The sequence below is a fragment of the Manis javanica genome, chromosome 7, assembly GCF_040802235.1.
Source record: "Manis javanica isolate MJ-LG chromosome 7, MJ_LKY, whole genome shotgun sequence".
In the NCBI taxonomy this organism is placed as follows: Eukaryota; Metazoa; Chordata; class Mammalia; order Pholidota; family Manidae; genus Manis; species Manis javanica.
In genome coordinates, this window is record NC_133162.1 from 109,952,431 (window position 1) to 109,975,520 (window position 23,090).

Genomic DNA, 23,090 nt, shown 5'->3' on the forward strand with positions numbered 1-23,090 from the left:
ACTTGGGAAAAAAAATGTATTAATGTGATTATTTAGGGGAACCACTAAAAGTTACCTGATGTCAAGTCCAGAAGCTTACTATAGATTCTACAGAAAAAGTGTGTGTTCTGAAAAGATACATAAGATTGGTACATGATACAATGACAAAGAGAAACTATGAGGACATTGCTTCTAACAATGCAACATACATATGAGAAAGGTTATTCATTGCCACATTGCTTGGAATTGCAGAGTATTGGAAACAACCTAAATACTTACACATTGGAAACTGGTTGTTCAAACAATAGGCACAATGTAAATGTAGCTGCGAAATGAATTAGGAAGATCTCTATAAACTGATATGGAGGAATTTCCAGGGTACACTGCTAATTGAAAAAAGAAAAGTACAAAAGAGAGTCCATAGAGTATTCTTCATTGTGTAAGACAGGAAGGGAAATAAAAATATATATATTTATTTGCTTTTGTGTGAAAAACTATAACAATGGAAAATACTGACAGGATGAATGAGCTGGTTTACCTATACGTGATGAGTGAGAATGGTGTGGAAACAATGAGGAATGAGGACTCAGCATCAGGTATGATAATAGCATGAAACTTTTCTCAATAAACATTTGAGGTATGACTTTTAAAACCTAGTTAGTATTCACATTCTCAAAAAACAAATTAAAAATTTAAATCAATAGGTCATGCGGGAAAATTAGAAGTTTTCTTTACTGTATGTAAAAGTAAAGAACTACACACAGTAAAAAAAGAAAAAACTTTTCTATAGGAACAATAGCATAAGCTGATTGAAGGGACAATGAAGAATAGAATTCACCAATAAACTTTGGACAATAGTATTTTAATTACATACTCTAAGAAAATTAAAACTGTACACAACCATTGCATTCTAGTTAGTAAACTTGTTTTTCACACAGATACAAGTTACCAATTCTGAAACTATGTGTATCTTAAAACTGAGCAAATAAGTAAATATATAGTGGATAATGAGAACCAGATTTGTTCCTGTTAAATAAGGAAAGAGGGAAGGCTCAGATCAACTCTGTGGTGTTGAATTGGAATTGAAGATAACAGGATGAAATAATTATATTTGACAAAGATATATTAACATAGAATAGATATAGGTATGTGTTTCCATACATATATTTCCTAGCTCCTTTTCTGAGAGGACCTAGAAACAATGACACACAGCTAACAATAATCTAGTACCCAGAGCTTGGTTTTGAGATACCATTCTCCAACAAAAAAAAAGAATGCTACTTGGACAAAAGTCTGATTCTAGAACTGGTGCAAGGAATGAACAAGGTATGACTGAAACCGTGTGTGTGTGTGTGTGTGTGTGTGTGTGTGTGTGTGTGTGTGTGTGTTGTGTGGTCTCAGAAAGTAAGGAAGTCCCAAAAACTGAGTATGTCAAATGAAACAGAAATCAACCTGAAGCTGTTCAGGACAGTTTGGGCAACATAATAGGTGATAATAATAATGAATAATGTGTGATGATTATCTTTATGTGTCAACTTGACTGGCCATGGGGTACCTAGATTACAACATTTCTCTGAGTGTGTCTGTGAGGGTGTTTCTGAATGCGATTAGCATTTGAATCGCTGGTCTCAGCAAAGCAGCTTGCTCTGCCCAGTGTGGTGGGCATTGTCTAACCCATGGAGGGCCTGAACAGAACAAAAGGGGGCAGAAGGAAGGATTCACACCTTTTATTTTCTGCGTGTCTGCTTGAATGGGAACATCTCATCTCACCTTCTCCAGCACTCAGACTTGGGTTTGCTTCATTGGCTCACCTGCTTCTCAGAACTTCGGACTCAGACTGGACCTATGTCACCAGCTTCCCTGGGGCTCCACCTTGCAGATTTCATATCATGGGACTTCTCAGCCTCCACAGTGACATGAGCCAGTTCCTCATAATAAATCTCCATATGTCTATATCTGTATCTATCGATACATCTCCTACTATTCTGTTTATATGGAGAACCCTGACTCCAAATTATAGATTAAAACATATACTAATTGAGTGGATATACTTATATCCAAATATCTGTGAGTCTAAAAAACATATATATAAAACAAACAAATAACTGTGGGAATAGAAAAAGCTTTTCAAAGATAAATGTAAAGGGAAAAATAATAACCATCTATTGGAGAAACCTGGCAGACACCACCATAACTACATTGTGAACCTTCTGATACGATGCAGTGGGAAAGGTGCACCATCCTAGCTGTGCCATTCCTGCCAGAAATTCCTAAATTTAATCATAAGAAAACATGTCAAACCCAATTTGAGGGACATTCTACGAAACAACTTGCCGTTACTCAAAAGCAATAAAAAAAGACCTAAAGAACTATTCCAGATTGAAGAAAACTAAAACAATGTAAAATGGGATTGTGGATCAGATCTGGTCCAGAAAATAAGGACATTACTGGGGTAATTGAAAAAATTAAATAAATCTATTTGTTACGTAGTAATGTTGCTTCAGTAATTTCTGGGCTTTCGGTATTTGCCTATGGTAATGTAAGATGCTGAAATTTGGGAAAGGTACGTGAAGTTCACAGGAAAATTCATAGAACTATCTTTTCAATGTCCAAGCTTGAAATTATTTAAAAATTAAAATTTATTTAAAATACTAATATTAAACATATAATGGGGCAACTAGTTGTAACACATAAGGACAGACCAACAGTTTCAAACCTCCAGATTTCAGTGGATAATCAGGTGATACTAATGTAGAACAACAGAAGCAGACTGGCCAATTTGGGGTTCAAACATCACAGAAGGAAAAAAATCTAAGCACACCATGTTTGAATGTGAGATAAAGTTTCAAACAGCAGGCACTGTAGCTTTGCATTTTTAAAAAACAAGTATGTGCCGTATTTGTTTATCTCCCAAGACACTTAGAAAACTTGACATCACTTAAAAACAAAGGATAGTGATACATTAGCACCAAAACTACCCAATATACATAACATAATAGCCTATAATGAGACAAAGGATCTTATGTTTTTTAATTAGATATTTACGACACAAGTTGTAAATACACACAAACTCATGTCCGTTGTTGGAACTCTTGGATAAGGCAGACTAAGAAAAGTTGGCCTCTAGAGCTGAAACAAGTCAGCATTTGAAGCAAACATTCCAGATCTACACAAATGTCTGCTAAGCTTGAAGAGAAGCAAGAAAAAATATGGAGGACACATGAATTCTGAAGGTCTACACAGGTGACTTCAGAAATCAACATGACAAAATGAGACAAGTTAATAAAGAGAAGCGAGGAGAAAATTGGTGATCCCATCTGTGAGATCAACAAGACAGGAATAAGCAAGTGTACAACATGGTTTAGACAGACAAGCCACAGAAGGAATGAATGTGCTTCACATGTCATAATCCTTTAGAGTACAGGTACATAATAATAATAAATGTAAGTTATTCCTATTACACCAACATGGGCTTCTTTTTTGAGGGTTATCTTATCATGTTTTGAATTTCTATATCTAGGAACACTTTAAGTTCTTACATACAACTTAAAAATTAATGTGCATATATGGAAATTACTGAAAAATTTTGTACTGGTGGGTTAGGGGATTGCTGTTCAACAGGTATAAAGTTGCACTTACATAAATGAGTAAATTCTAGAGATACGCTGTACAATGTTGTGCTTATATGTCACAATGCTCTATTGTGCACTTAAAAATTTGTTAAAGGAAAAGATCTCCAACTAAGTGTTCTTATCACAATAAAAATAATAGCTGAATAAATAAGGTAATGTGACTGAAAAAGAAATGCTGGTGATGTCAGTAATCCTCTATTTCTAATTCTATTTCTATTTGGTAAACTATAAGATTAATATTTGCACTTGGATATATGTAGATTATGTTTTGATTACAAACAGGCAAAGTGTTCACGATCATTTGGCTTGTACATTCTTCAAATCAGATATGGGTCAAATCAGATATAAGGACCACCTTGCATGACGGTGCTTACCACCCACCTACCCCTATCAACCCTAAGTGTATTTGTTTGACCCAGGTGGTTTGTCAGATAAGCGTTTTTCTCTCTACCTAGCCATACAAAGCTATGTATGCTGTATAAGAATTTGAACAATAAAGAGCAATACCAGTGATCTGATCTAAGACTTCTGGTCTCTGGCCTTATATCATATTTTCTGCTGGTTGAGAGCAGGATTGAGACCACAGGTGACAATCCTGACAAGAAAGTAGGTCACAGATTGAGTGTTGATCCTTGTTTCTTGATGAAGTAGGGTCAGAGAAACTAAGTTGACCACAGAAATATTAATCAGAGAATATTTATCACTCTGGTTGCAGAAGTTACAGAAAATATGTCCACAGTAGCCTCCAAATGCATTCCAAAGTGGCAATCTGGATAGCTACGTGTGAAGAATGGCTTCTTCCTAAGATCATTTAGGTTCGGCAACCTCTATATCTGCAACATTAATCTTTTACTATGAGGCCATCTCTGCTTAATAGAAATCCATGCAATACAAAAAAGGTATCCTTAACCCTCAACAAGATTAAGCATTCAAAGACTGTCTTTCATCTTTGCTTTTGACCTACCTATTTACTGTAAATGACTTACAAGATCCTACTTGTATATTTCCTTATAAGTACCTCTTGAGAGGAGAAATCTTGTGCAACAGGCTGAGAGGTCCTCTGAAGATTAGGAGTCAGCCCTGAGGCAAGGTGGGGGTGTGTGTGTCTTATCAGTGGGAAGAGTTAAAACAGTCCCAGGAAGTGGCCTTACGAGTTATTAAAGGAACCACACAGCTTCACAAAGAGGGAAAGGCAGCTGCTCCTAGATGGGCAGAGGATGCTGATGGCTTATCTAAGATCAGGGTGATGCCATCTCCACCAATCACTCAGTCTAATGAATGCCTTCCCCTCAAAAACTTACTTTTCAAAAAAGCAATTGGTCACATCATTAGCTGAAAATATTTACTCTTTCTTTCATCTTTATGCAATTTTTAAGAGAGTAAGAATCTTTAAATAAAATGTTTTAATTATCAGAAAAGAAAAATGCAAGCAGAAAACTCAACAAATGGATGCTACAAAGCTAAGAACTAGAGGAGACACTTTGGACATAAATATGGATTTGTACAAATGCAAAGCACCAGAAAATCCCACCTGTGTCCTGTCAACATTTACTGCCCATACTTTGAAGACCCTTCAACAAGAACTTTAACCTTTAAGAGTCATGGTTTCTGTGAATACTTTATTTTGACCCTCAAGTTTTGTGTTTATATTCTTGAAAAGAATATCTTAATGACACTGGTGACCAAATGGCTTTTCTTCAGTTTCTGGTTGAAGCCACACTGACTAAATATCTTTCTGACATCATTGTTACAATAGTCTCACTCTATTGCCTCCTGTAGTTACTTCTCACTGTGATGAATTAATTTTATGTATCAACTTAACTGGGCCACATGGTGCCCAGGTAGTTGGGCAAATAATATTCTGGATGTTTCTGTGAGGGTGTATTTTAAATAAGTTTAACTTTTAAACTGATCAACTGAGCAAAGCAGATTGCCATCTGTAATATGGGTGGGCCTCATCCAATCAGTTGAAGGCCTGAATAGAACAAAAAGATTGACCCACCCATGAATAATTGAGAATTGCTCTTACCTGACTGCCCTGAGCTGTGACATCTTTTATTTTCCTTGCCTTTGGACTTGAACTGATTTATCAACTCTTTCAGAGTTTCGGCCTACAAGAAGATGGATGAACTCTACCACTGGCTCCCATAGGTCTCCAGCCTTACCAACTGCAGATTCTGGGGTTTTTACCTTCACATGAATAATTTCCATACAATAAATCTGTATGTATACATGTATATATTATATATGATAATCTATATAGAGAGAAATATACATATGCATTCTTTTGGTTCTGTTTCTCTAGAGAATCCTGACTCATACACTTACCATATCCTCATCAAACATATATCTATCTCCTCTCAAGGATGCAAAATACATACTCTTTAATAAATCATAATCCCTTTCTTGGATTTCAAGTACCTTAAATATTTAAATTTTCTGAGACTAGGAATGGTAGCCAGATATTAATGGTTAGTTATTTTTTGTGGACGGAAGTTTCTTTCAAAGAAAAAAGAAAGAAAATAAGTAATGAAAGAAAGTTTGAGCATCAAACAAGTTGATTTCAGCTTACCTACAACTTTGGATAGTCTAATGATTCCCTCTAGTAACATGCCTAAGAAAAAGTCAATAGTAAATTAGGTGTTTTCAAAAACTGCAGGATATCTAATACATTTCTGAGTAGGTCCTGAGTTTCTATATACCCTGTCAAATAGTATTAACAGATTTTACTTATTCATGTCCATGTAAACCAGGATGATCAGGAAAACCCTTATAGGATTCCAAGTTAAAAAAAAAGAAACAAAGACTAACTCAAAATAATATTTAAAAGGCCTTTTCTGCTTTATCAGTGGGCAGCACAAACAACACAAATACTTTTCTTACACCCTCACACAACACCCCTGACCACCACTCCTCCTTATTCCCTCTAAGCAGCCCTTCTAGACACAGCTCCTGCCTGTAATTCAGTCTTCCTGAGGTAATACAGCCCTACCTGTCTGCTCCACCACCTGCTTCTTAAGAAAAGTAAAGGATATAGTTGAACTAGAAATCCCGTTGGCCACCATTTACAAGTGTTGATTGTAGGCTCCTTAATAAAGCTCGATATTTCTCTGATCACTATGCGGTTGGGGAAAACTTCAGTGTTTAGATTTCACTAAGAGTTTTGTCAGAAATAGAAAATATTTAAAATGTGATATTATACCCAAAATTGAAAAAAAAAAAGACATTGCTTTAAGAAATAATTTGCATTAATATGAGACTGTCATTCTTTTCACAGACATCCTTCTGGTCTTTCCCACCTTGTACATGGTTTCTTCTCAACATATTCTCTATTATTTTTTTTATATATTGTGGACTTGTGTCTCTCCCTTACTAAATAAACTTTTTAGGGCAGGCACATGAGTTTATTCTTCTTATCACCATCGTATTGCAAAGCACACACACACATACAGACAAATGTTACTTGTTTGAACGATAAATTGGATTAAATGTAAATGTTAAAATTTAATCTGATTGTTTTCCTAATATTCGGACTTGTGAACTTTCTGTCTCTCAGGTTCCATCATTTTCTTGTTGTTAGGAAAGTCCCAGACAACTTTTAGACAGACAAAAGCAGCAGCCACTCTTTCTTTATGGTGCTTCTGTCTCTCACTTTCTCAGACTAGAAATGTCATCTTGGCAGTTCCCACTGCCCAGGGGTCCAGATCTCTTACTAATGAGGTTTTTGATTCTACTATTCCTAGGAAGTCAATACCTTATTCCAATCTAGGAACTCCCCCCATATAACAGCATTACTTTAGCCTTAAAACACAAATCTCATCCAGAATTTTCTATAACATCATCTTGAAATAAATTAAGTTTGTCACCCAACTAGGCGTATTTCCAGTTAGGCAGTCCAACTATCTATAACCTTAGAGGCTGAGGACAGTCAGGCAGAAAACATTAACTTAGGTATATTGTCTTACTCAGAATTCTTGATGAGTTGGAAATATACTGAATGTTCTTCATTAAACATATCACTCTACTATCTCCAAATATAAATGATCAAATGGTGGGGATTTATCTGCTGCTACATCTTTAAGCCTACCCCTCATATTTCTCATGATTTCTTTTGTAAATTTTGAATAACAAATACTCTGTGTAAAGCTCATAGTAATATCAGATGAAAAAGCTTGTAAACAAATACTTTCTACACCCCAGTAAGATATTTGCATTGATAAAATGAGTACACATTTTGAGTTCAGAATATCTACTATCTTACCCTAGTCTTCCCAGCTATTCTAGTTAAAACTTCAGACATACAGCTCTATCAGCCTTCTACAGTCACAATAGAAGTATCTATATTTAAAATTCAAGAATTTTCTGGCAACCAACATGAACAGATTGTTAATTTTTTCACCCCCCCAAGTAATCTGCATAATTCATATGGTATGTTAAAAACAAGGTTTTCAAAGTCATCTATTTTCTGTTCTCATTTGCTAATGTTAATAGATACGTTATTTGTTTACTTTGTGAGTTGCCTTCCAACAGGGAACAGATTTCTCACATTTGTACATTAAATACCAGAGGCAGAACACATTTCAAACCATGATACTGGACTTCAATGATCATCTGCTCTGTCATATCAACATGAAGAGCCTCTTTTATCTGTCCCAAATAATGTGCTCTGACTCATTGAAAAAAAAATCCCCAAACCTAGTTCCCCTGGTTAAAGATGTTTTCTTCTTCAATGCTACCTTTTATTCTGAGATCTGATGGCCTCAGTTAAATTTTTCCAAAGCCATTTATTCTTGTTTCCCAGAGATTGTAAGTTTGTGAAACTAGCATTGCTCCAAGTCCCTGTAATTTCTTACTCACCAACCACATGATTCTGGCGAAGCCAGTTTATCTTGATGAACCTGAACATCCATATGGGGGGATGTGTACAATGACATGTACCTTATGAATTTATTGCAAAATCTAAATGCATGTATATTAAAAGTAATTTATAGAATGTTAAGTGAGATACATGTGCAACTCTAGGAGATAAAAAGTGTATGAGTAAGCCACTTAATCAGAGATACCCTTATAACGTTATCTTGCAACACAACCAGAACCCTGGAGGATATCTTCTGCCTATAACTAGCAAATAAAAATAAATATCAGAGGAGTGACATCAGCAACACTACTGAATAAAATGTCCCTCACTGGTACCCTTCCCTCAGCAACAATGTTACATCCATCCATGAACAAACACGGCTTTGTAGAAGCAGAGTGACCAATCATTATACTCCAAGAGACCTGGGAGAAGTCTTGCCCACCCTTACCTTGGGTAGTAAGCATAAAGAACCCTGCCCCGGCTGGACCCTGAAGTGGCCTGGGTACCAGATCCACGCTGTCTCATCTGTGGTCTGGAGGCCCCTCGAGAACAGTCTTAAACAGTCACCCATTGACAAGAGAACCTTTGTGAAGCCCAGGAGAGATTATGTGATAGGTGATAAAAATAAATCTTTTGTGTATTTAAGAAGATTGAAATAATACCAAGTATCTTTTCTGACAACAGTAGTATTAAACTAGAATCAACAACAGAAGGAAAATTGAAAAATTCACAAATATGTTGAGATTAAACAACATGCTACTGAACAAGCAATGGATCTCAAGAAAAAATTCAAAAGAGACATCAAACTTCTGGAAACAAATGGAAATGGAAACGCAACTATCCAAAATGTAGGGCATGCAGTGGAGGCAGATCTAAGAGGGAAATGTATAGTAATAAACACCCACATTAAGAGAAAAGAAAGAATTCAAATAAACAACCGAACTTTACACTTCTATTTTTAAAGCTGTTGGTACTTGCTACCTGACTGAAAGATCCAGTAAGTCCTCAAGATGGCACACACGGGCAGTCTCTATACCGCTCCTCAAAAGGTGATCCTGCCGGTCGGTGTGAACAATCAGTAGTTATCAGTACCAAATGGAGCCTCTTGAAAAATGCTTGCTGGTATATATGTTTTTCTTCTCTGTCCTCTTTTTCTTCATTCCTGCTTTATGGAATTGCAAGCACTAATAAAATAACAGCAGATTAAAAATTGTATTCAAGTATTTCCTCTGAGGAACCTTATCTGAGAGGGTATTAAGAAAAAGGTATAATCCTTCCAGGACAAGGACTTGGCCAGGTTCATCCTGAAATACCAGTTGTTACAGAGTAAATTAGGGTGGATGAAAGTGAGTGTTTCAGATCACCTGATTCATCTCAGAATTAGGGCATCAAGGAAGTGTTGGATGCTATAACATATCTTTTTTTTTCCCCACGTATTGTTTCTTCATATACTGGTTGGAATACAGTGTTTAACCAGACTTTATTACAAATTTTTAGTCTTCACTATCCCAAACTGTTGTTCAGTATCAGTAACTCTTCTGAGAAGCTGTTTCAGATACTTATTTACATCTGCATCATACAGAATGAGCTTGGGGGCAATTCTAGAAAAGGTAGTTCCAAAGTGTCAATTCTATGATACAATCTACTTTAACATTTTAAAAGTAATATTTTAATACCTGAGTGGCTTGAAAATCTGTTATTAGCATAAAAGGGGGAAAACAGCTCATTGGCTCCAAAAATGGAGCAGAGTCAACAAGGAAAATCCTAGGTTCTGTTGTCTTAAGGGTGCTGAGACTATTACTAAAACAGAACTGTGTCTGTACCTTTTTAAAGGGGCAAATTATCACAATGATTTCAGTGATGAGGAGTGACTACTAAATTCTTCATTAAAGACCCAAAATCTGGCTATTGCAAAGGGGTGGTCTGCTAAGAGATTTAATTACCACAAGTTTCCTTTTATCTTTTCCTCTTATTATCAAACAGATTTTACAGACAGGCTTGTAACCTAACAGTGCTTCAGTTTAAAACCTGTTAAAGTTATCTACACCTAATCAGCAAATTCCAGCCTACCCACACACAAAGAGGAGAGACAGGGTATAAATTGTTACACATCCCATTTCCCAAGGCGTTTATGAATGTTGAATATTTCTGTCATTCTACCACAGAAGTGAGACCAGATGTCCTGAAAATTTCTGTCCAATGATTTCTAGTGGGATAAAAAGCTTTTCCACACATCCATAGTGCTTTCTGCTTGTGGTAGGAGAAGGACTGAAAATCCAGACTGAATAAAAAGGTAAGGTTAAAGAAATCCTTTCCCATACTGCTGTGTGGTTGCTGTTTCGCGGTTCTCCTCCCTTTTCTCAAGAAGATAACTAACTTGTCAGCCACCGACTTACCCTGAACCATTCTCTCAGGTCTGGTAAAACAGCTGTTGAGAGGAAGCTAGCAGTTCCTTTGTGTTCATTTCAGAATATAATATAAAATTTTACCATCTTGCTGAGAGTTTGACCCGAACTTTTTCTCAGTTCTTGTTATCTGACTGTGGTCCTAATAACATATGGTAATATTTTCCTAATTATACTGCCTGCAAGAATATCAAAATATACTATCTTCAAATAGCCATTTTAAATAATATAACCTGCCCACACCATTTTTTACATGAAAATCCCCTTGAGATAGGTATAGATTTAATATGCAGTGTGACTCTAAAGATAAACACAAGTTACTTTTTGGACCTAATACTGTGTGGTGACTACTTACTGTAATACTCTTCTCCATCTGTTTTGAAGTGTTTATTTTACCTATACTTTGTATTTCAACTATGTTGGAATCTTGCCTTGTTCATTAGAAAAAGGTTTATTTGTACATGGGTAAAACATCTATTCTCTGCAGTTTCATCATACATCTTAAACAGACAAATATGAGAAGTTTTGTTACTTGTGTCAAAGCAGTAAAGACTACAAATATAACTCATTTCCCCACTTACCCTAAAGTCTCTTAAATATGTCTTTGGGAATATTTACTTCACAAGCCTGTGTTTATCTCCTCTTTTTATTCATATCCATTTCTACTTTTATTTGCATTTAGTTAAGTATTTCAAACATTCACTTGTAATTTTGTTTTAATAAATAACATAAGGTAAGAAGCCAAGAAGGCTTTTGAAGTACTTTAACCCGCTATACGCAATAATCTCAATATACCTGGTAGGAGTCTTTCACATCCCAGACAGGTACCAGATGTCATTTATATAGAGCAAAATAGACTTCCTGGACACCAGAAGTTGGGTATGAAGAGATCCTCCTCCTTTGTCCTTAATATCTTTTGGTAACTAGATATATTGGCTCAAATATGTATATATATACATGTATATATACATACTTACATAAATATACATATATACTTATATAAATATACATAAATACATATATAAATAAAGTTGTACACGTAGCTTTGTTAATCACTCTTGGTTTTGTTCAGTTTAACAAGGCTCAAACAACTCAACATGGTACAAAAGATTTTTTGTGACTTTGTAATAAAATGTAATACAAAAAGAACATTTTTGAAACATTATAATAAAACCTCTAACCCAAAGGTATTAATAAAGCAAGAAATTAAAAATTTAAAAGCAAATGGAAATCAAGCAGATCAAATGTTAAAGGTATCAGTTGTGCAGAGGCAAAGAGAGTTGTATGAATGGGTGACTGACAGGGACCAAGACAAGGAAGGAAAGCCAGAGTGTACTTAGAGGCCACAGAAAATTGCTATCAATTTTAACCATGGAAAGATAATACTAGTTAAAGATGTTATTGTACTTATTTAATATTAAAATCAAGGAATGAAAAATATATACTAAAGTCATTTTTCCTATAAAGATTGATTACATTTAAGTGTTCAGTTCTCCCAAAGAACATGTCACTTTCTTGTTTCACGTTTTTTACTGATAAGCTATATCCCACCCTAGGCAGTTATACAACCTCTGTGGCCTTCATTTTCTTCCTCTGTAAAATGACAAGCAGTTTAGGACTAAATATATTAGAGCTAAGATTGCTTCTAGCTTTTTTTTTTAACTTTAGAACACTTTTTGATTTATAAAAAAAATTACCAAGATTTTACAGACAAGTCCTATATGCCCCTTACCTTGTTTCCCCTTTTATTAACACCTTGTATTTATATGGTACATTTGTCACATTTAACAAGACAATAGCAATACATTGTTATTTACTAAAGCCTATGGTTCATCCAGATTTCCTTTACACCTGGCGCCCTTTTTCTGTTCAAAGATCTCATCCAGGATACCACATTATATCTACTTCTCATAGCTCCTTAAGCTCCTCTTGGTTGTGACAGCTTTTCAGACTTGCCCTTGTTTTTAGTGATATTGGCAGTTTTGAGCAGTACTGGTCAGGTATTTTATAGAATGTTTGTCAATTGGTCCTCCTAGAGGTGGCGGGCAGCTACTTCTGGGAGGTCTCACCCTGCACACCAGGTGAAACCTCAACCTCTTGACTCTGAGTGAGAAAGAATTCTTGAGCAGGTCAGATGGGTGTAGGTAATGAGAGAATTCATTAAAGTGAGAGTAGCAGGGAATGGCAGCTACCTTGCAGGCAGCAGAGAGCAAGGAAGCTGAAGTAGGACAGAGAGAGTGAAGACATGTGCTAAAATCTAGAAAATAGAATGAAATAATGACTAACAAAGACTCTTACCACTGGAAGAGCGTAGAGAAAAAATGCAGTAAGTTGAGCAGTGAGAAAGCTTTATTGAAAAGTACACACTTGAAGAGAGGGAGTGTGGGCAACATCAGAGAGGAAGTGCACTTAACAGCTTAGGATTCTGTAGTTCAAGGCTTTCCAGATAGAGCAAAGGGCAGGGGGGTGGGGTTGTTGGGTGTAGGCTTGACTTGTGGTGTCATGATGTCTCCAGTGTCACCATCCATAGTCATCCAGATAATATATGCACTATCCTCTATATAATTCTGTAAGATAAACTTAATATAAGGAATTTATTGATCCATTTCTTCTCCAAGACAGTGGTTTCCCTGAAGCACTGGGCACATATCAATTAAGGTTGCTTGCCCTGCCTAAGGAAAGGATGGATTATTGTCTGATTACCGAAGAGTTTGTTAGGGATCTTACCTCCTAACTCCATGGGTTTTAAAATGGAATCTTAGCCTTAAGATGGAGTCCCTCATATTCTTACACTACTACTTATATCTTGTCATTTTTAATCATAGACAGGAAAAGGTAATCATGACGCTTGCCCCATGTCCCTGTCCTACATCACTAGCTTTTTAACAACATTTCTTTTATCACTGATCTTTGTAAAACAATGGTTGGCACATAGCAACTAATAAATAGCACAGAAATGAATGAATGAATGAATAAATGTTTTATTCATGTGTAGAAAGTGATGTGTCAGTATTAATCAAGAGGTAATTCTTTGACACTATATCATTCCATGTTAACAAAACCAAACTGGAATATTTTATTAATTTTTCTCATTTTGAATTTAATTTGACATTTTATAGAAAGTCTAATTAGAAGTTTAATGAGAATAAATAAAATATCATTAAAAGGTATTCAATGGTGAGAAAAATGCAAGTCTAGGAATCTAAAGGACACTTTAAAGATAATGAGTTATTCTAAAATTGCTACATTCATATAATCTTATTTTCCCACACAATCAAGGGAAGGAATGCAAATATTGACCAAAAAATATTTTAAAGGACTGAGGATTTGGTACTCCATTGGAATTAGGAAACAAGTGAAATTAGATTATTCTGCCTATAGTGCAACAATGTGTTGGAAATAGAGTTATGCTAAACATAACCTTTCCTCAACCCTTTTTTCAAGGTAGTAGCTGAAAATTCTCTTTTCACAGATAATTTCATCATGCAATTACCTCTGAAAAAAAAAAGGTAACAAATACAACCTTGACAGGCAATGTAGTCTTTTGAAGTACTTTTTCCTCTTTCAAAAAATCTGGGTCCACCAGATATAATTTCAGACTAAATGAAATGCTAAATTCTCTCACATAAAAAATGGACTATTGCTATGCAGGTTAACAAAGTATTGATTAATACATTTTGTCCTAATGCAGTAATGTAATAGCTATTTACAGAACATTTGATTGTATTGCTATTATTTCAATTATGAGTTCAGCTGTGTAATAAAACAAAAGGCTTTTCCTCAATGGACCATTCCTCAGTTTGTGCAATTTACTTTAAATATTAAGTTTAAGGAAAAAAGAACTTGCCATCTTATCCATTCTTTCATGCTGCTATATTTTGCCATAATATAACAAACTAATAATTATCAATTCTTAAATGCCTTTTTTTCCAAATTAGTTTCAGAAAAGCAATTTAAAGTTCCTTCATTTTTTCTCAGTAGACAGCAAGATAATATTCTTTTAATTGCAAGAATCAGAATGCCTGATAATTCCCATTTTTAGTATAGTATATTGACTTTTGCAGTCATTATTCCATTTTGCACTTTTGCAGTGATATTTATTTCACTGTTACTCTATTTCAGATAAATTAAAGAACACTTATTTGGCTTCATCCAACAAACATCACTGAGTTTTTTCTTTATGCCAGGATCACAAGTACCCCTTAGGGTACAAAGAGGTGAAGGCATCTTTTCTAACCCTGCAACGGGATTCCCACAGGCTCCTGAAACAGAAGAGAGAATTTGCACCAGAGAGAACAAGACTCTCAATCAATGTAACTCTCCTACAAATACACATACCTGATGCTATTAAATATACATAACAAAAAATACACAATGAAAAAAATCTATATTGATTACTAATATAAGTAAATTTGGTTAGCTTGATTATAATTCTCCATTTTATAATATAAATATGAAACGACATGAAATTTGATAAAACATAAAGCATATATGGATAATTCAGACCTCAAAAATTTAATTTCCTGGCCAATTAAATGTGTCCTTATTAAAGGATCTGAAAGAGAGATTAGTCATTCCATTAGAATCCAGGAAAATTGGTAGTTCCTACGATCTCGGGTTTACAAGGAGAGTTTCCTGGAGGCAGTTATATGAACTAAGTAGTTTGATGATTAGAAATAATTAGCACGGGAGTGCAGAAATGTCTTCTTCCCTCCCGTAAGCATATCTCTCTGAAGCTGGGTTGGGTAATTCAGAAAAGTGGTGGGAAGGTACTGAAGGTCAGAGCCATCCTAGAATGAAGCCCTGGTTAAAAGGAATCTAGGACTTGAAAGAAATAAATTATATCAAGAAAGAGCAGGTAGAAATAACACACAGTTCAAATACAGACAAAGAGAAGGTCTTAAAGCCAAGAGTTTGAGGTTAATGTGAGAATAGGACAGGGTTTTAATGGAGCTCATAATGTGGTTAAGAGTAAATGATGTGAAAAGAGGAATTAAGGCAAAGAAATCCAGAGTCATCTTTGACAATGGTAAGGCCAAGAAGAACAATACGCTATTCAGCATTTCCAGGAACTGTTACTTGTCTACTCCCACAAAAATAACCAGTTATTTAAGTTGATAACTAAAAGAATTAATAGAAAATAAAACTTAACACTATCTAAACCAATGATTTTCAACCATTGAAAAACCTAACACACAAGTGATAAAATGTGTTTAGGGCTCTCAGCCCTGCTAAGTATCCATAAGCCAAGGTGATTCAACATGGCAGCAGATTTACTAAGATCTGCAATTCTGATCTCCAGAAAGCTTGGGATGTTATGGAAGTTTCATTGGAAGGAACTTCTCACTTGGTGAAAAGTGATGAAATATGATAAATAGAGTGCTTACCAAAAGAAGGGATTAGGGATGTGGAGGAAGCAAACATAAGATAATAAGGGACACAAATCAGAAATTTACATATTCAGGAGATGCTCAACTTCTCAAACTCTCAAGGAAGTAAGTGCTTTTTGAGAAGGTAATCCTAGGTTCAAAGTCCAGATTCACTACTTACTGTAGTAAGTTATTTACTTTTATGAGTTCCTGCTTCTTTATATGAAAACAAGATCAATATTACTGCACTGATTACTTTGTTATGAGGATAAAACAAAACAATATATGACAAACTGCTTTGCACCAATGACAGACTTGTGATAAATTTTTAATAAATAAATCTGTTCTTCTCTGTATATTCATATTTTCCACATATTGGAGGTACTACATTCTATTTACCAAAATATTTTTTTACATATTTTGGCCAAAATGTTTTCTGTTTTATGTATTTTCCTTCCTTGTTATAGAATTTTCTGTGATCATCTTTAAAGCTTTCTGATGGCAGCACCTTAAATATCAACATGCTTTTCTATAACTTTCTTGTGTGTGAGTCTGTTCACTAAATGGTCCCAAGCTTCTATACTTCGGTTTCTTTGAATGAGCTTTAAAATTATTTTTGTTAATGAATTCTGGACTGTAAATAAAGAGTTCATTTCAAGGTTTATATACCTGTAATAATACTTGTATTTCAAATTGTACTTTTTTTATTCCAAACAAATTATATTCCCTAAAAACAAAGCCCTCAAGTGAAGAATACTTATAGCACTTTGAATAAGAATATTATCCTCCAAATTACAGATCCTCAAAAAATTAATATAAAACCTTTTGACGTTTTAAGGAATCTAATTACATCCATAATATCGTGATCTGACTTTATCTATAAAGCTTAAGGAAAAGCATTAATTTTCACTTTTACACATAACCATTTATAATCAACATCATGACAAAATTAAGATTTGAATCATATCCACAGTAATAACTAGTTAAGTCCAAGGACTCATGTAAAAAAGCAGAGTAGGTTAGCTGATATAAATAGTCACTATGAACCAAAAAACTCCTTTTAGTAGGTCATATGTTAGGTGTTGAGTAAGGAACACAATTAGAGTCATTATATAATTGCTTGGGATCATTGCTGGAGAGAACATATTCAGTATTGTCATTAGAAATAATGAATGTAATACTTAAACTTTCTGATAAAGTGTATTTAACTTTTGATAATCAAGAAAAAAGAGAGACTTTTTAAAATTTAGAGTACAAATAAGAAGACTGCTTAGAAGCTGCCTAAAATGACATTTATCTGACATTTTCACCTATGTAGAAAGGCATATTATGAAACAATTTTTTTTCAAGCAGTGAAGTTAAAATGGTAATCATATCAGCACAATTCTCCAAGATTGCTCTTTCCTTTGAAAAATGTCACCCAAGGTTATTATATATTAGATGTGAACTATGTTCTGACTTCTGGTAATGCATATACTCAAATGCTGTACCTTACAACTCTTGTGTCACTGAAAACACACTACAACCTAGGAATTTTTTTTTCTGGGCTCTTAGTTTTGGTACAAGTTTTAATAAAGGGATTCTATAAGGCAAATAGAGACTGTAGCATCTTACTACACTGATTGACAGTGATTGCAATGGGGGGACTCGATAATGTGGGTGAATGTAGTAGCCACATTGTTTTTCATGTGGAACTTTATAAGAGTGTATATGAATAATACCTTAATAAAAAACAAAATATAAATAAATAAATAAATGAATAAATAAGTAAAGGGATTCTATAAATAAATAGTAAATATTCAGGCATCATTGGTCCATTAGTTAAGGCATTACACCTGGGTGGACTTACTGCTGATAGCATAAATTATGACCAGAAAAACAAACAAAATATCAAGTCTAATGAAAATTTTCCAATTACTTTCATAAAACTAGTATAACACTGAAACCTAACTTATCTGTTTCTATAGAAAAGTACAGTTCATCTCACTTATCAACAATTTTTTTTAAAGTTAAGCAATATATTAAAATAATAATGAAATAAACATGAGCAAAAGTATTTTGAATGAATATAGATTTCACATTAGGGGAAAAATTAATAAAACTTTGCAAATGAAATGATGGGAAATAAAGGGACATCTTTAGAGATATGTAGAGTATAAGGTCACAAACTTGGTATTGCTAAAGCCAAAATTACAAGCAGTTTGTTAATGCCTATTTCAATGCATTTTAAATTTTCTAACACCTTGTGAACATGTAGAGATGCATATACATGAACTGAATGGATCTTCCTACAGTTTGTGGTTTCTAAGACCTCTAATTAAAGTCTTGTTAGAGGCTAGTTAGCTACATGCTTTACAGTCCAAAGAAAGCATACAAAGAAAGGCAACTCCTACAAGACCTAGAAGTGAGCTCTAAGGCCTGAATAACCTTTCACTGCTGCAGGTTTATCTTTTACAATGTTTGAAAATGAGGATTGCTATACAGATGGAGTCCTAACCCATATTTGAAAACAACATAACCCAGGGGAAAAAGAAAAAAGAACAAGCTTTCAGATGAATGCTATAGGTCATTTATTTATAGCTATAAACAAAAAAATTATAAACACATAACATGCCCATGTATTATTTAGTGTTGTATGTGTGTATTCTTTTGTTTTTCTGGTTTAAAAATTAGGAAATTAAAAATGGATAGTTGTCCATATCAGTAGGAACTTTTTATTAATTAATTGCCCATCAGACCTAGGAGATTTCAACCCAAAGATGACAGCATTTTCTTACTAAACTCTACCCATATGCTTCTTCTTTCCAGTGGGGGAAAAAAAAGATAATGATTGAGAATTGGAAAGGAACAGAGGTGAAACAGGTATTGTTTATTTCATAAGTGAAGAGTATTCACATGAGGATAAAATACAGTAGATGTTTTAATTGTACTTATTTGATAGAATGTGCAAATCAATTGAAATAGTTCTACTTATAGACCCCATAAGAAAGAGCACTATAAATAATTTTTAGGAAATCCAGTTTACATCTGCTTTAGCAAGAGTGATACAAATCATTTATGTCTAAAAGGTGGTATATGAGATATATACATATAATATATACACATATAACACATACATACTGTAAAATCTAGTTATTGAGTAGTAATAGGCCAAACTTTAAATATACATATCTCTACACACACACACACGGCGAATGCCATGTGACAGCAGAGATAGAAGCTGAAGTGATGCATCAGTAAGTCAAGCACAACCGGTATTGTGGACAATTACCAAAAGCTAGAAAAAGATCATGCAGGATCCTTTCCTAGTGCCTTCAGAGAGCATCGTCCTGCTATCCTGCTGGCTCTTTGATTTCAGACTTCCAGACTTCAGACCTGTGAGACAATACATTTTTGTTGCTTTAAGCCACCTACTTTGTGGTACTTCACTACAGCAGTCTTAGGAAATGAATTCACTCTGTAATGATAAGATATACATAATGATAAATGTACATACACATCTGAGAAATAATCTGAAAATAACATTCCCAGATTTGGTAATAAAAACATCTGCTTTCTTATTGCTGTGTTTATTTAGTACTTTGTTTTCCTATCAAAGATTTATTTTAATCAGCTTGTAGAAGAAAAGCTTCAGTAATACGTTCATCTTATTCATTTAATAAGAATTAACATTTATTATCACAGCTGAACTTTTTATGTCATTAGTTCTTACCATACTTACTGTGAATAGTATTGATTAATTTTCTATATGAATTTCTTGAAAATTTAGGTTGTGATTGAAATGTAGATGTTGAAATAAAATCTAGTAAAAACAGTGAGCCTAAATAGGAATGTGAGATTAAAGGAATTTTGAGCTTGATTCCTGACCTCACATAAATGTGTCTTTCTGACTTAAAAGTTCCGTAACCATGTCATTATATGGCATAAAACACTGCCTTTTGTGAAATGAAAAATTTAGTAGATAATTAATCATGCCAATTGTTTTAAGATGGATATTAATTTTTAATGCACAATTTGAATGAAAACTACTGAATTATAGAAATAACACTTGAATTCTTTGCTTTATGGGTATTTGGAGAAAGCTAAAGGATAGCAATGAACATAAAACTTCCAAAAGAGATCACTTCAAAGGTTTTTCTTCTAATATTAAAGAATTTCTTCTTTTTCAAATTTTGGTTATATTTAGCTGGCAACAAAGCAGGTCCTGGAAAATAAGATAAGAGCATGATACCAGAAAATTGTGAGTAAATGACCATGATATTATTAAACCCTATGTGGATTAAGATGAGAACTGAGTAGAATAGTTTACAGTGTATATGGAATACAGCAAGGATCCATAGAAATAATTTTAACTGTAAAATCATGAATTTTTCCTATTGCTTGGTATATTTTTATTGCTGTTGGTTTTTAAATAAGCATAATTTTGAAATGAACATGACTTTTTAAAAGATTTCTCTCTGTAGAAAGTCATAAACCTTGAAGAAGTTGGATGGACAATGTAAATAATATTTTTTTTACACTTTCTAGTCAGTCATCCTCAGATACTTTTATATTTCCTATAAGCAAGGACATTCTCCAAATAGCTGCAATAAAACCATCAAAATCAGAAAGCTAACTTTGACATGTTACTATGATCCAATTATCAGGCTTTGTTCTGGTCCTGCCAATTGTTCCAATAACATCTTTTGCAGCAAAAGGATTCCATTCAGAATTAGATGGTACACTCAGTTATAATGTCTCTTTCATCACTTTTAGTCTGGTACAGTTCCTTCAATTTCATGAGATTGATATTTTTGCAGATTACAGGCTAGGCTTTCTTTTTTTTTCAGAGTATTTCTGAAGTTTGGTTTGTCTACAGTTGCCTTATGACTAGATTCAAGACGGCATCTTTGGCAGATATTACCACAAAAGAGGCACTGTATTCTTTCCATTGCATCCCATCAAATGGCATACTGTTTTCATTTGTTCCATTTTGGTAGTGCTTAATAATTTAAGTTGGTGTCTCCCAGTCTTGTCTACTACAAGGTAACACTTTTCCCCTTTGTAATTATAGGTGTTTTTAGAGAAAGTACTTTGAAATTATATGAATAGCCCATTCCTCATCAAAATTTCAAATCATTTCTTTATTTCACTCTCTGTCATCTCAGGGCTTTCTAATTTATGTGTTGGATTGTAATCTGTACTGTCAAATATTTGATTCTCAATTTATCCATATTTGGTCAATGGGAGGTCATCTAAACCAGCTTTTGAATTCTATCATGATATTTTATCATTCTGTGAGCATTTTCTTGCCTAATGCACAAAAGATATTCTAGTCTCATTTTATATTTCACTTCCCCAGCCCTGATGTCACCTATTTCTACAATGTACTCTTAGTTCTTTTCATGGAAAATGGTGCAAAAAAACAAATATCTGAGCACTAGATGATTTCATTGCTGTTGGGTTAACAGTGTTCCCCAAGACCACAGCAAACAGAACTTGGAATACATATACTGATAAATACATATTATATATATATATATATGTATATACACACACATATACATGTACTGACATGTAGATATATAATACATATTATATAAAATATAAAATAGATAATATATAATAAAGTATATTTTATAAAATATTTACTATATATATATTAGTTTCTTTATCTATTATCTATGTATTTATCCATCCATCCATCTTCTGTTGAAAAAGCATGAGTTCACACTGATAACTCCAATTTGAATGCAACACTACAGAGTTAATTCTAATTTTCTCCCTTTCCACATTTATAACCACTATTGTTGTTCGTGAAAACAAATCTCCAATTTTAATATATTGATATCTTTGATTAATCCCTCTATATGTAACCAATATCCATTTGCACTGCCATCCCATTCTTATGTAGATGGCTTCATGCCTGCTTAAGTTCTGACATCCTGTTCTAGATCCTGAACTATATGGCACCATCTTCTTATTGCTTGGGTTCTGAAACACCACACCAGTATGCCTTCAAGGGAATAGTGACAGTAGCTGTCACTGCAGCTGGAGCCACTGCCACCCGGAGCAGCCAGGACCCTCTGCCTCTCCACCACGACCAGCCTTGCACACCATACTGTTGGAGAAGACCTTCAAGCAGTGCCGCACCTTCCAACAGAGAGTAGATGTCCGACTTATCCAAGAGCAGTATCCTACCAAAATTTCAATTATAAAAAGTGATACAACGGTGGGAAGCAGCTTCTGGTCCTGGAAAAAACCAAGTCCTTGTACCTGATCATGTTAACATGAGTGAACTCATCAAGATAATTAGAAGGCACTCACAGCTAGCTCAATGCAAATGAAGCCTTCTTCCTGTTAGTGAATTGACATAACATGGGAGGGTGTCCACACCAATTTCTGAAGTGTATGAAAGTGAGAAGGATGAAAGATGGATATCTGTATATGGTATATGCCTCTCAGGAGATTTGAAATGAAATTCTCTGTGTCAGACTAGAAAAATGCATCTGCTTTAGAATTTTTAAAACTCTTACCAGGAGAGAATAGGGATGTCACCAACTGAGACAGATCAGTTCATCGAATCCAAGATCACCAAAACAGTAGTGTTTCCCACCTAGGAGTTTCAGGAAGTTGTTTTTGTACATCACACAGAAAAACTGAGCTCAAGATGAGGACATTAGCTTTCAAAAACTACATTATTTAACCTAGACTGTTCTGTTTTCAAATTTAGTTTAAAAATAAAGTACTTTCCATTCTAAGTTTTCAATTAAAAATATAAATCTAAACTATACCTGTCCTTGGAAATCATTTCCCTATTAGTAAAATTAGCCTCTATCAATACTTTTACATATATACAAAAATGTAT

General features: G+C 34.3%; 1 pseudogene; it reads left to right on the forward strand.

The window, feature by feature from the left end:
* The first annotated feature begins 481 nt into the window (after positions 1–481).
* Positions 482–22,696, forward strand: LOC108384804 (microtubule-associated protein 1 light chain 3 beta pseudogene; annotated as a pseudogene).
* The last annotated feature ends 394 nt before the right edge of the window (positions 22,697–23,090 follow it).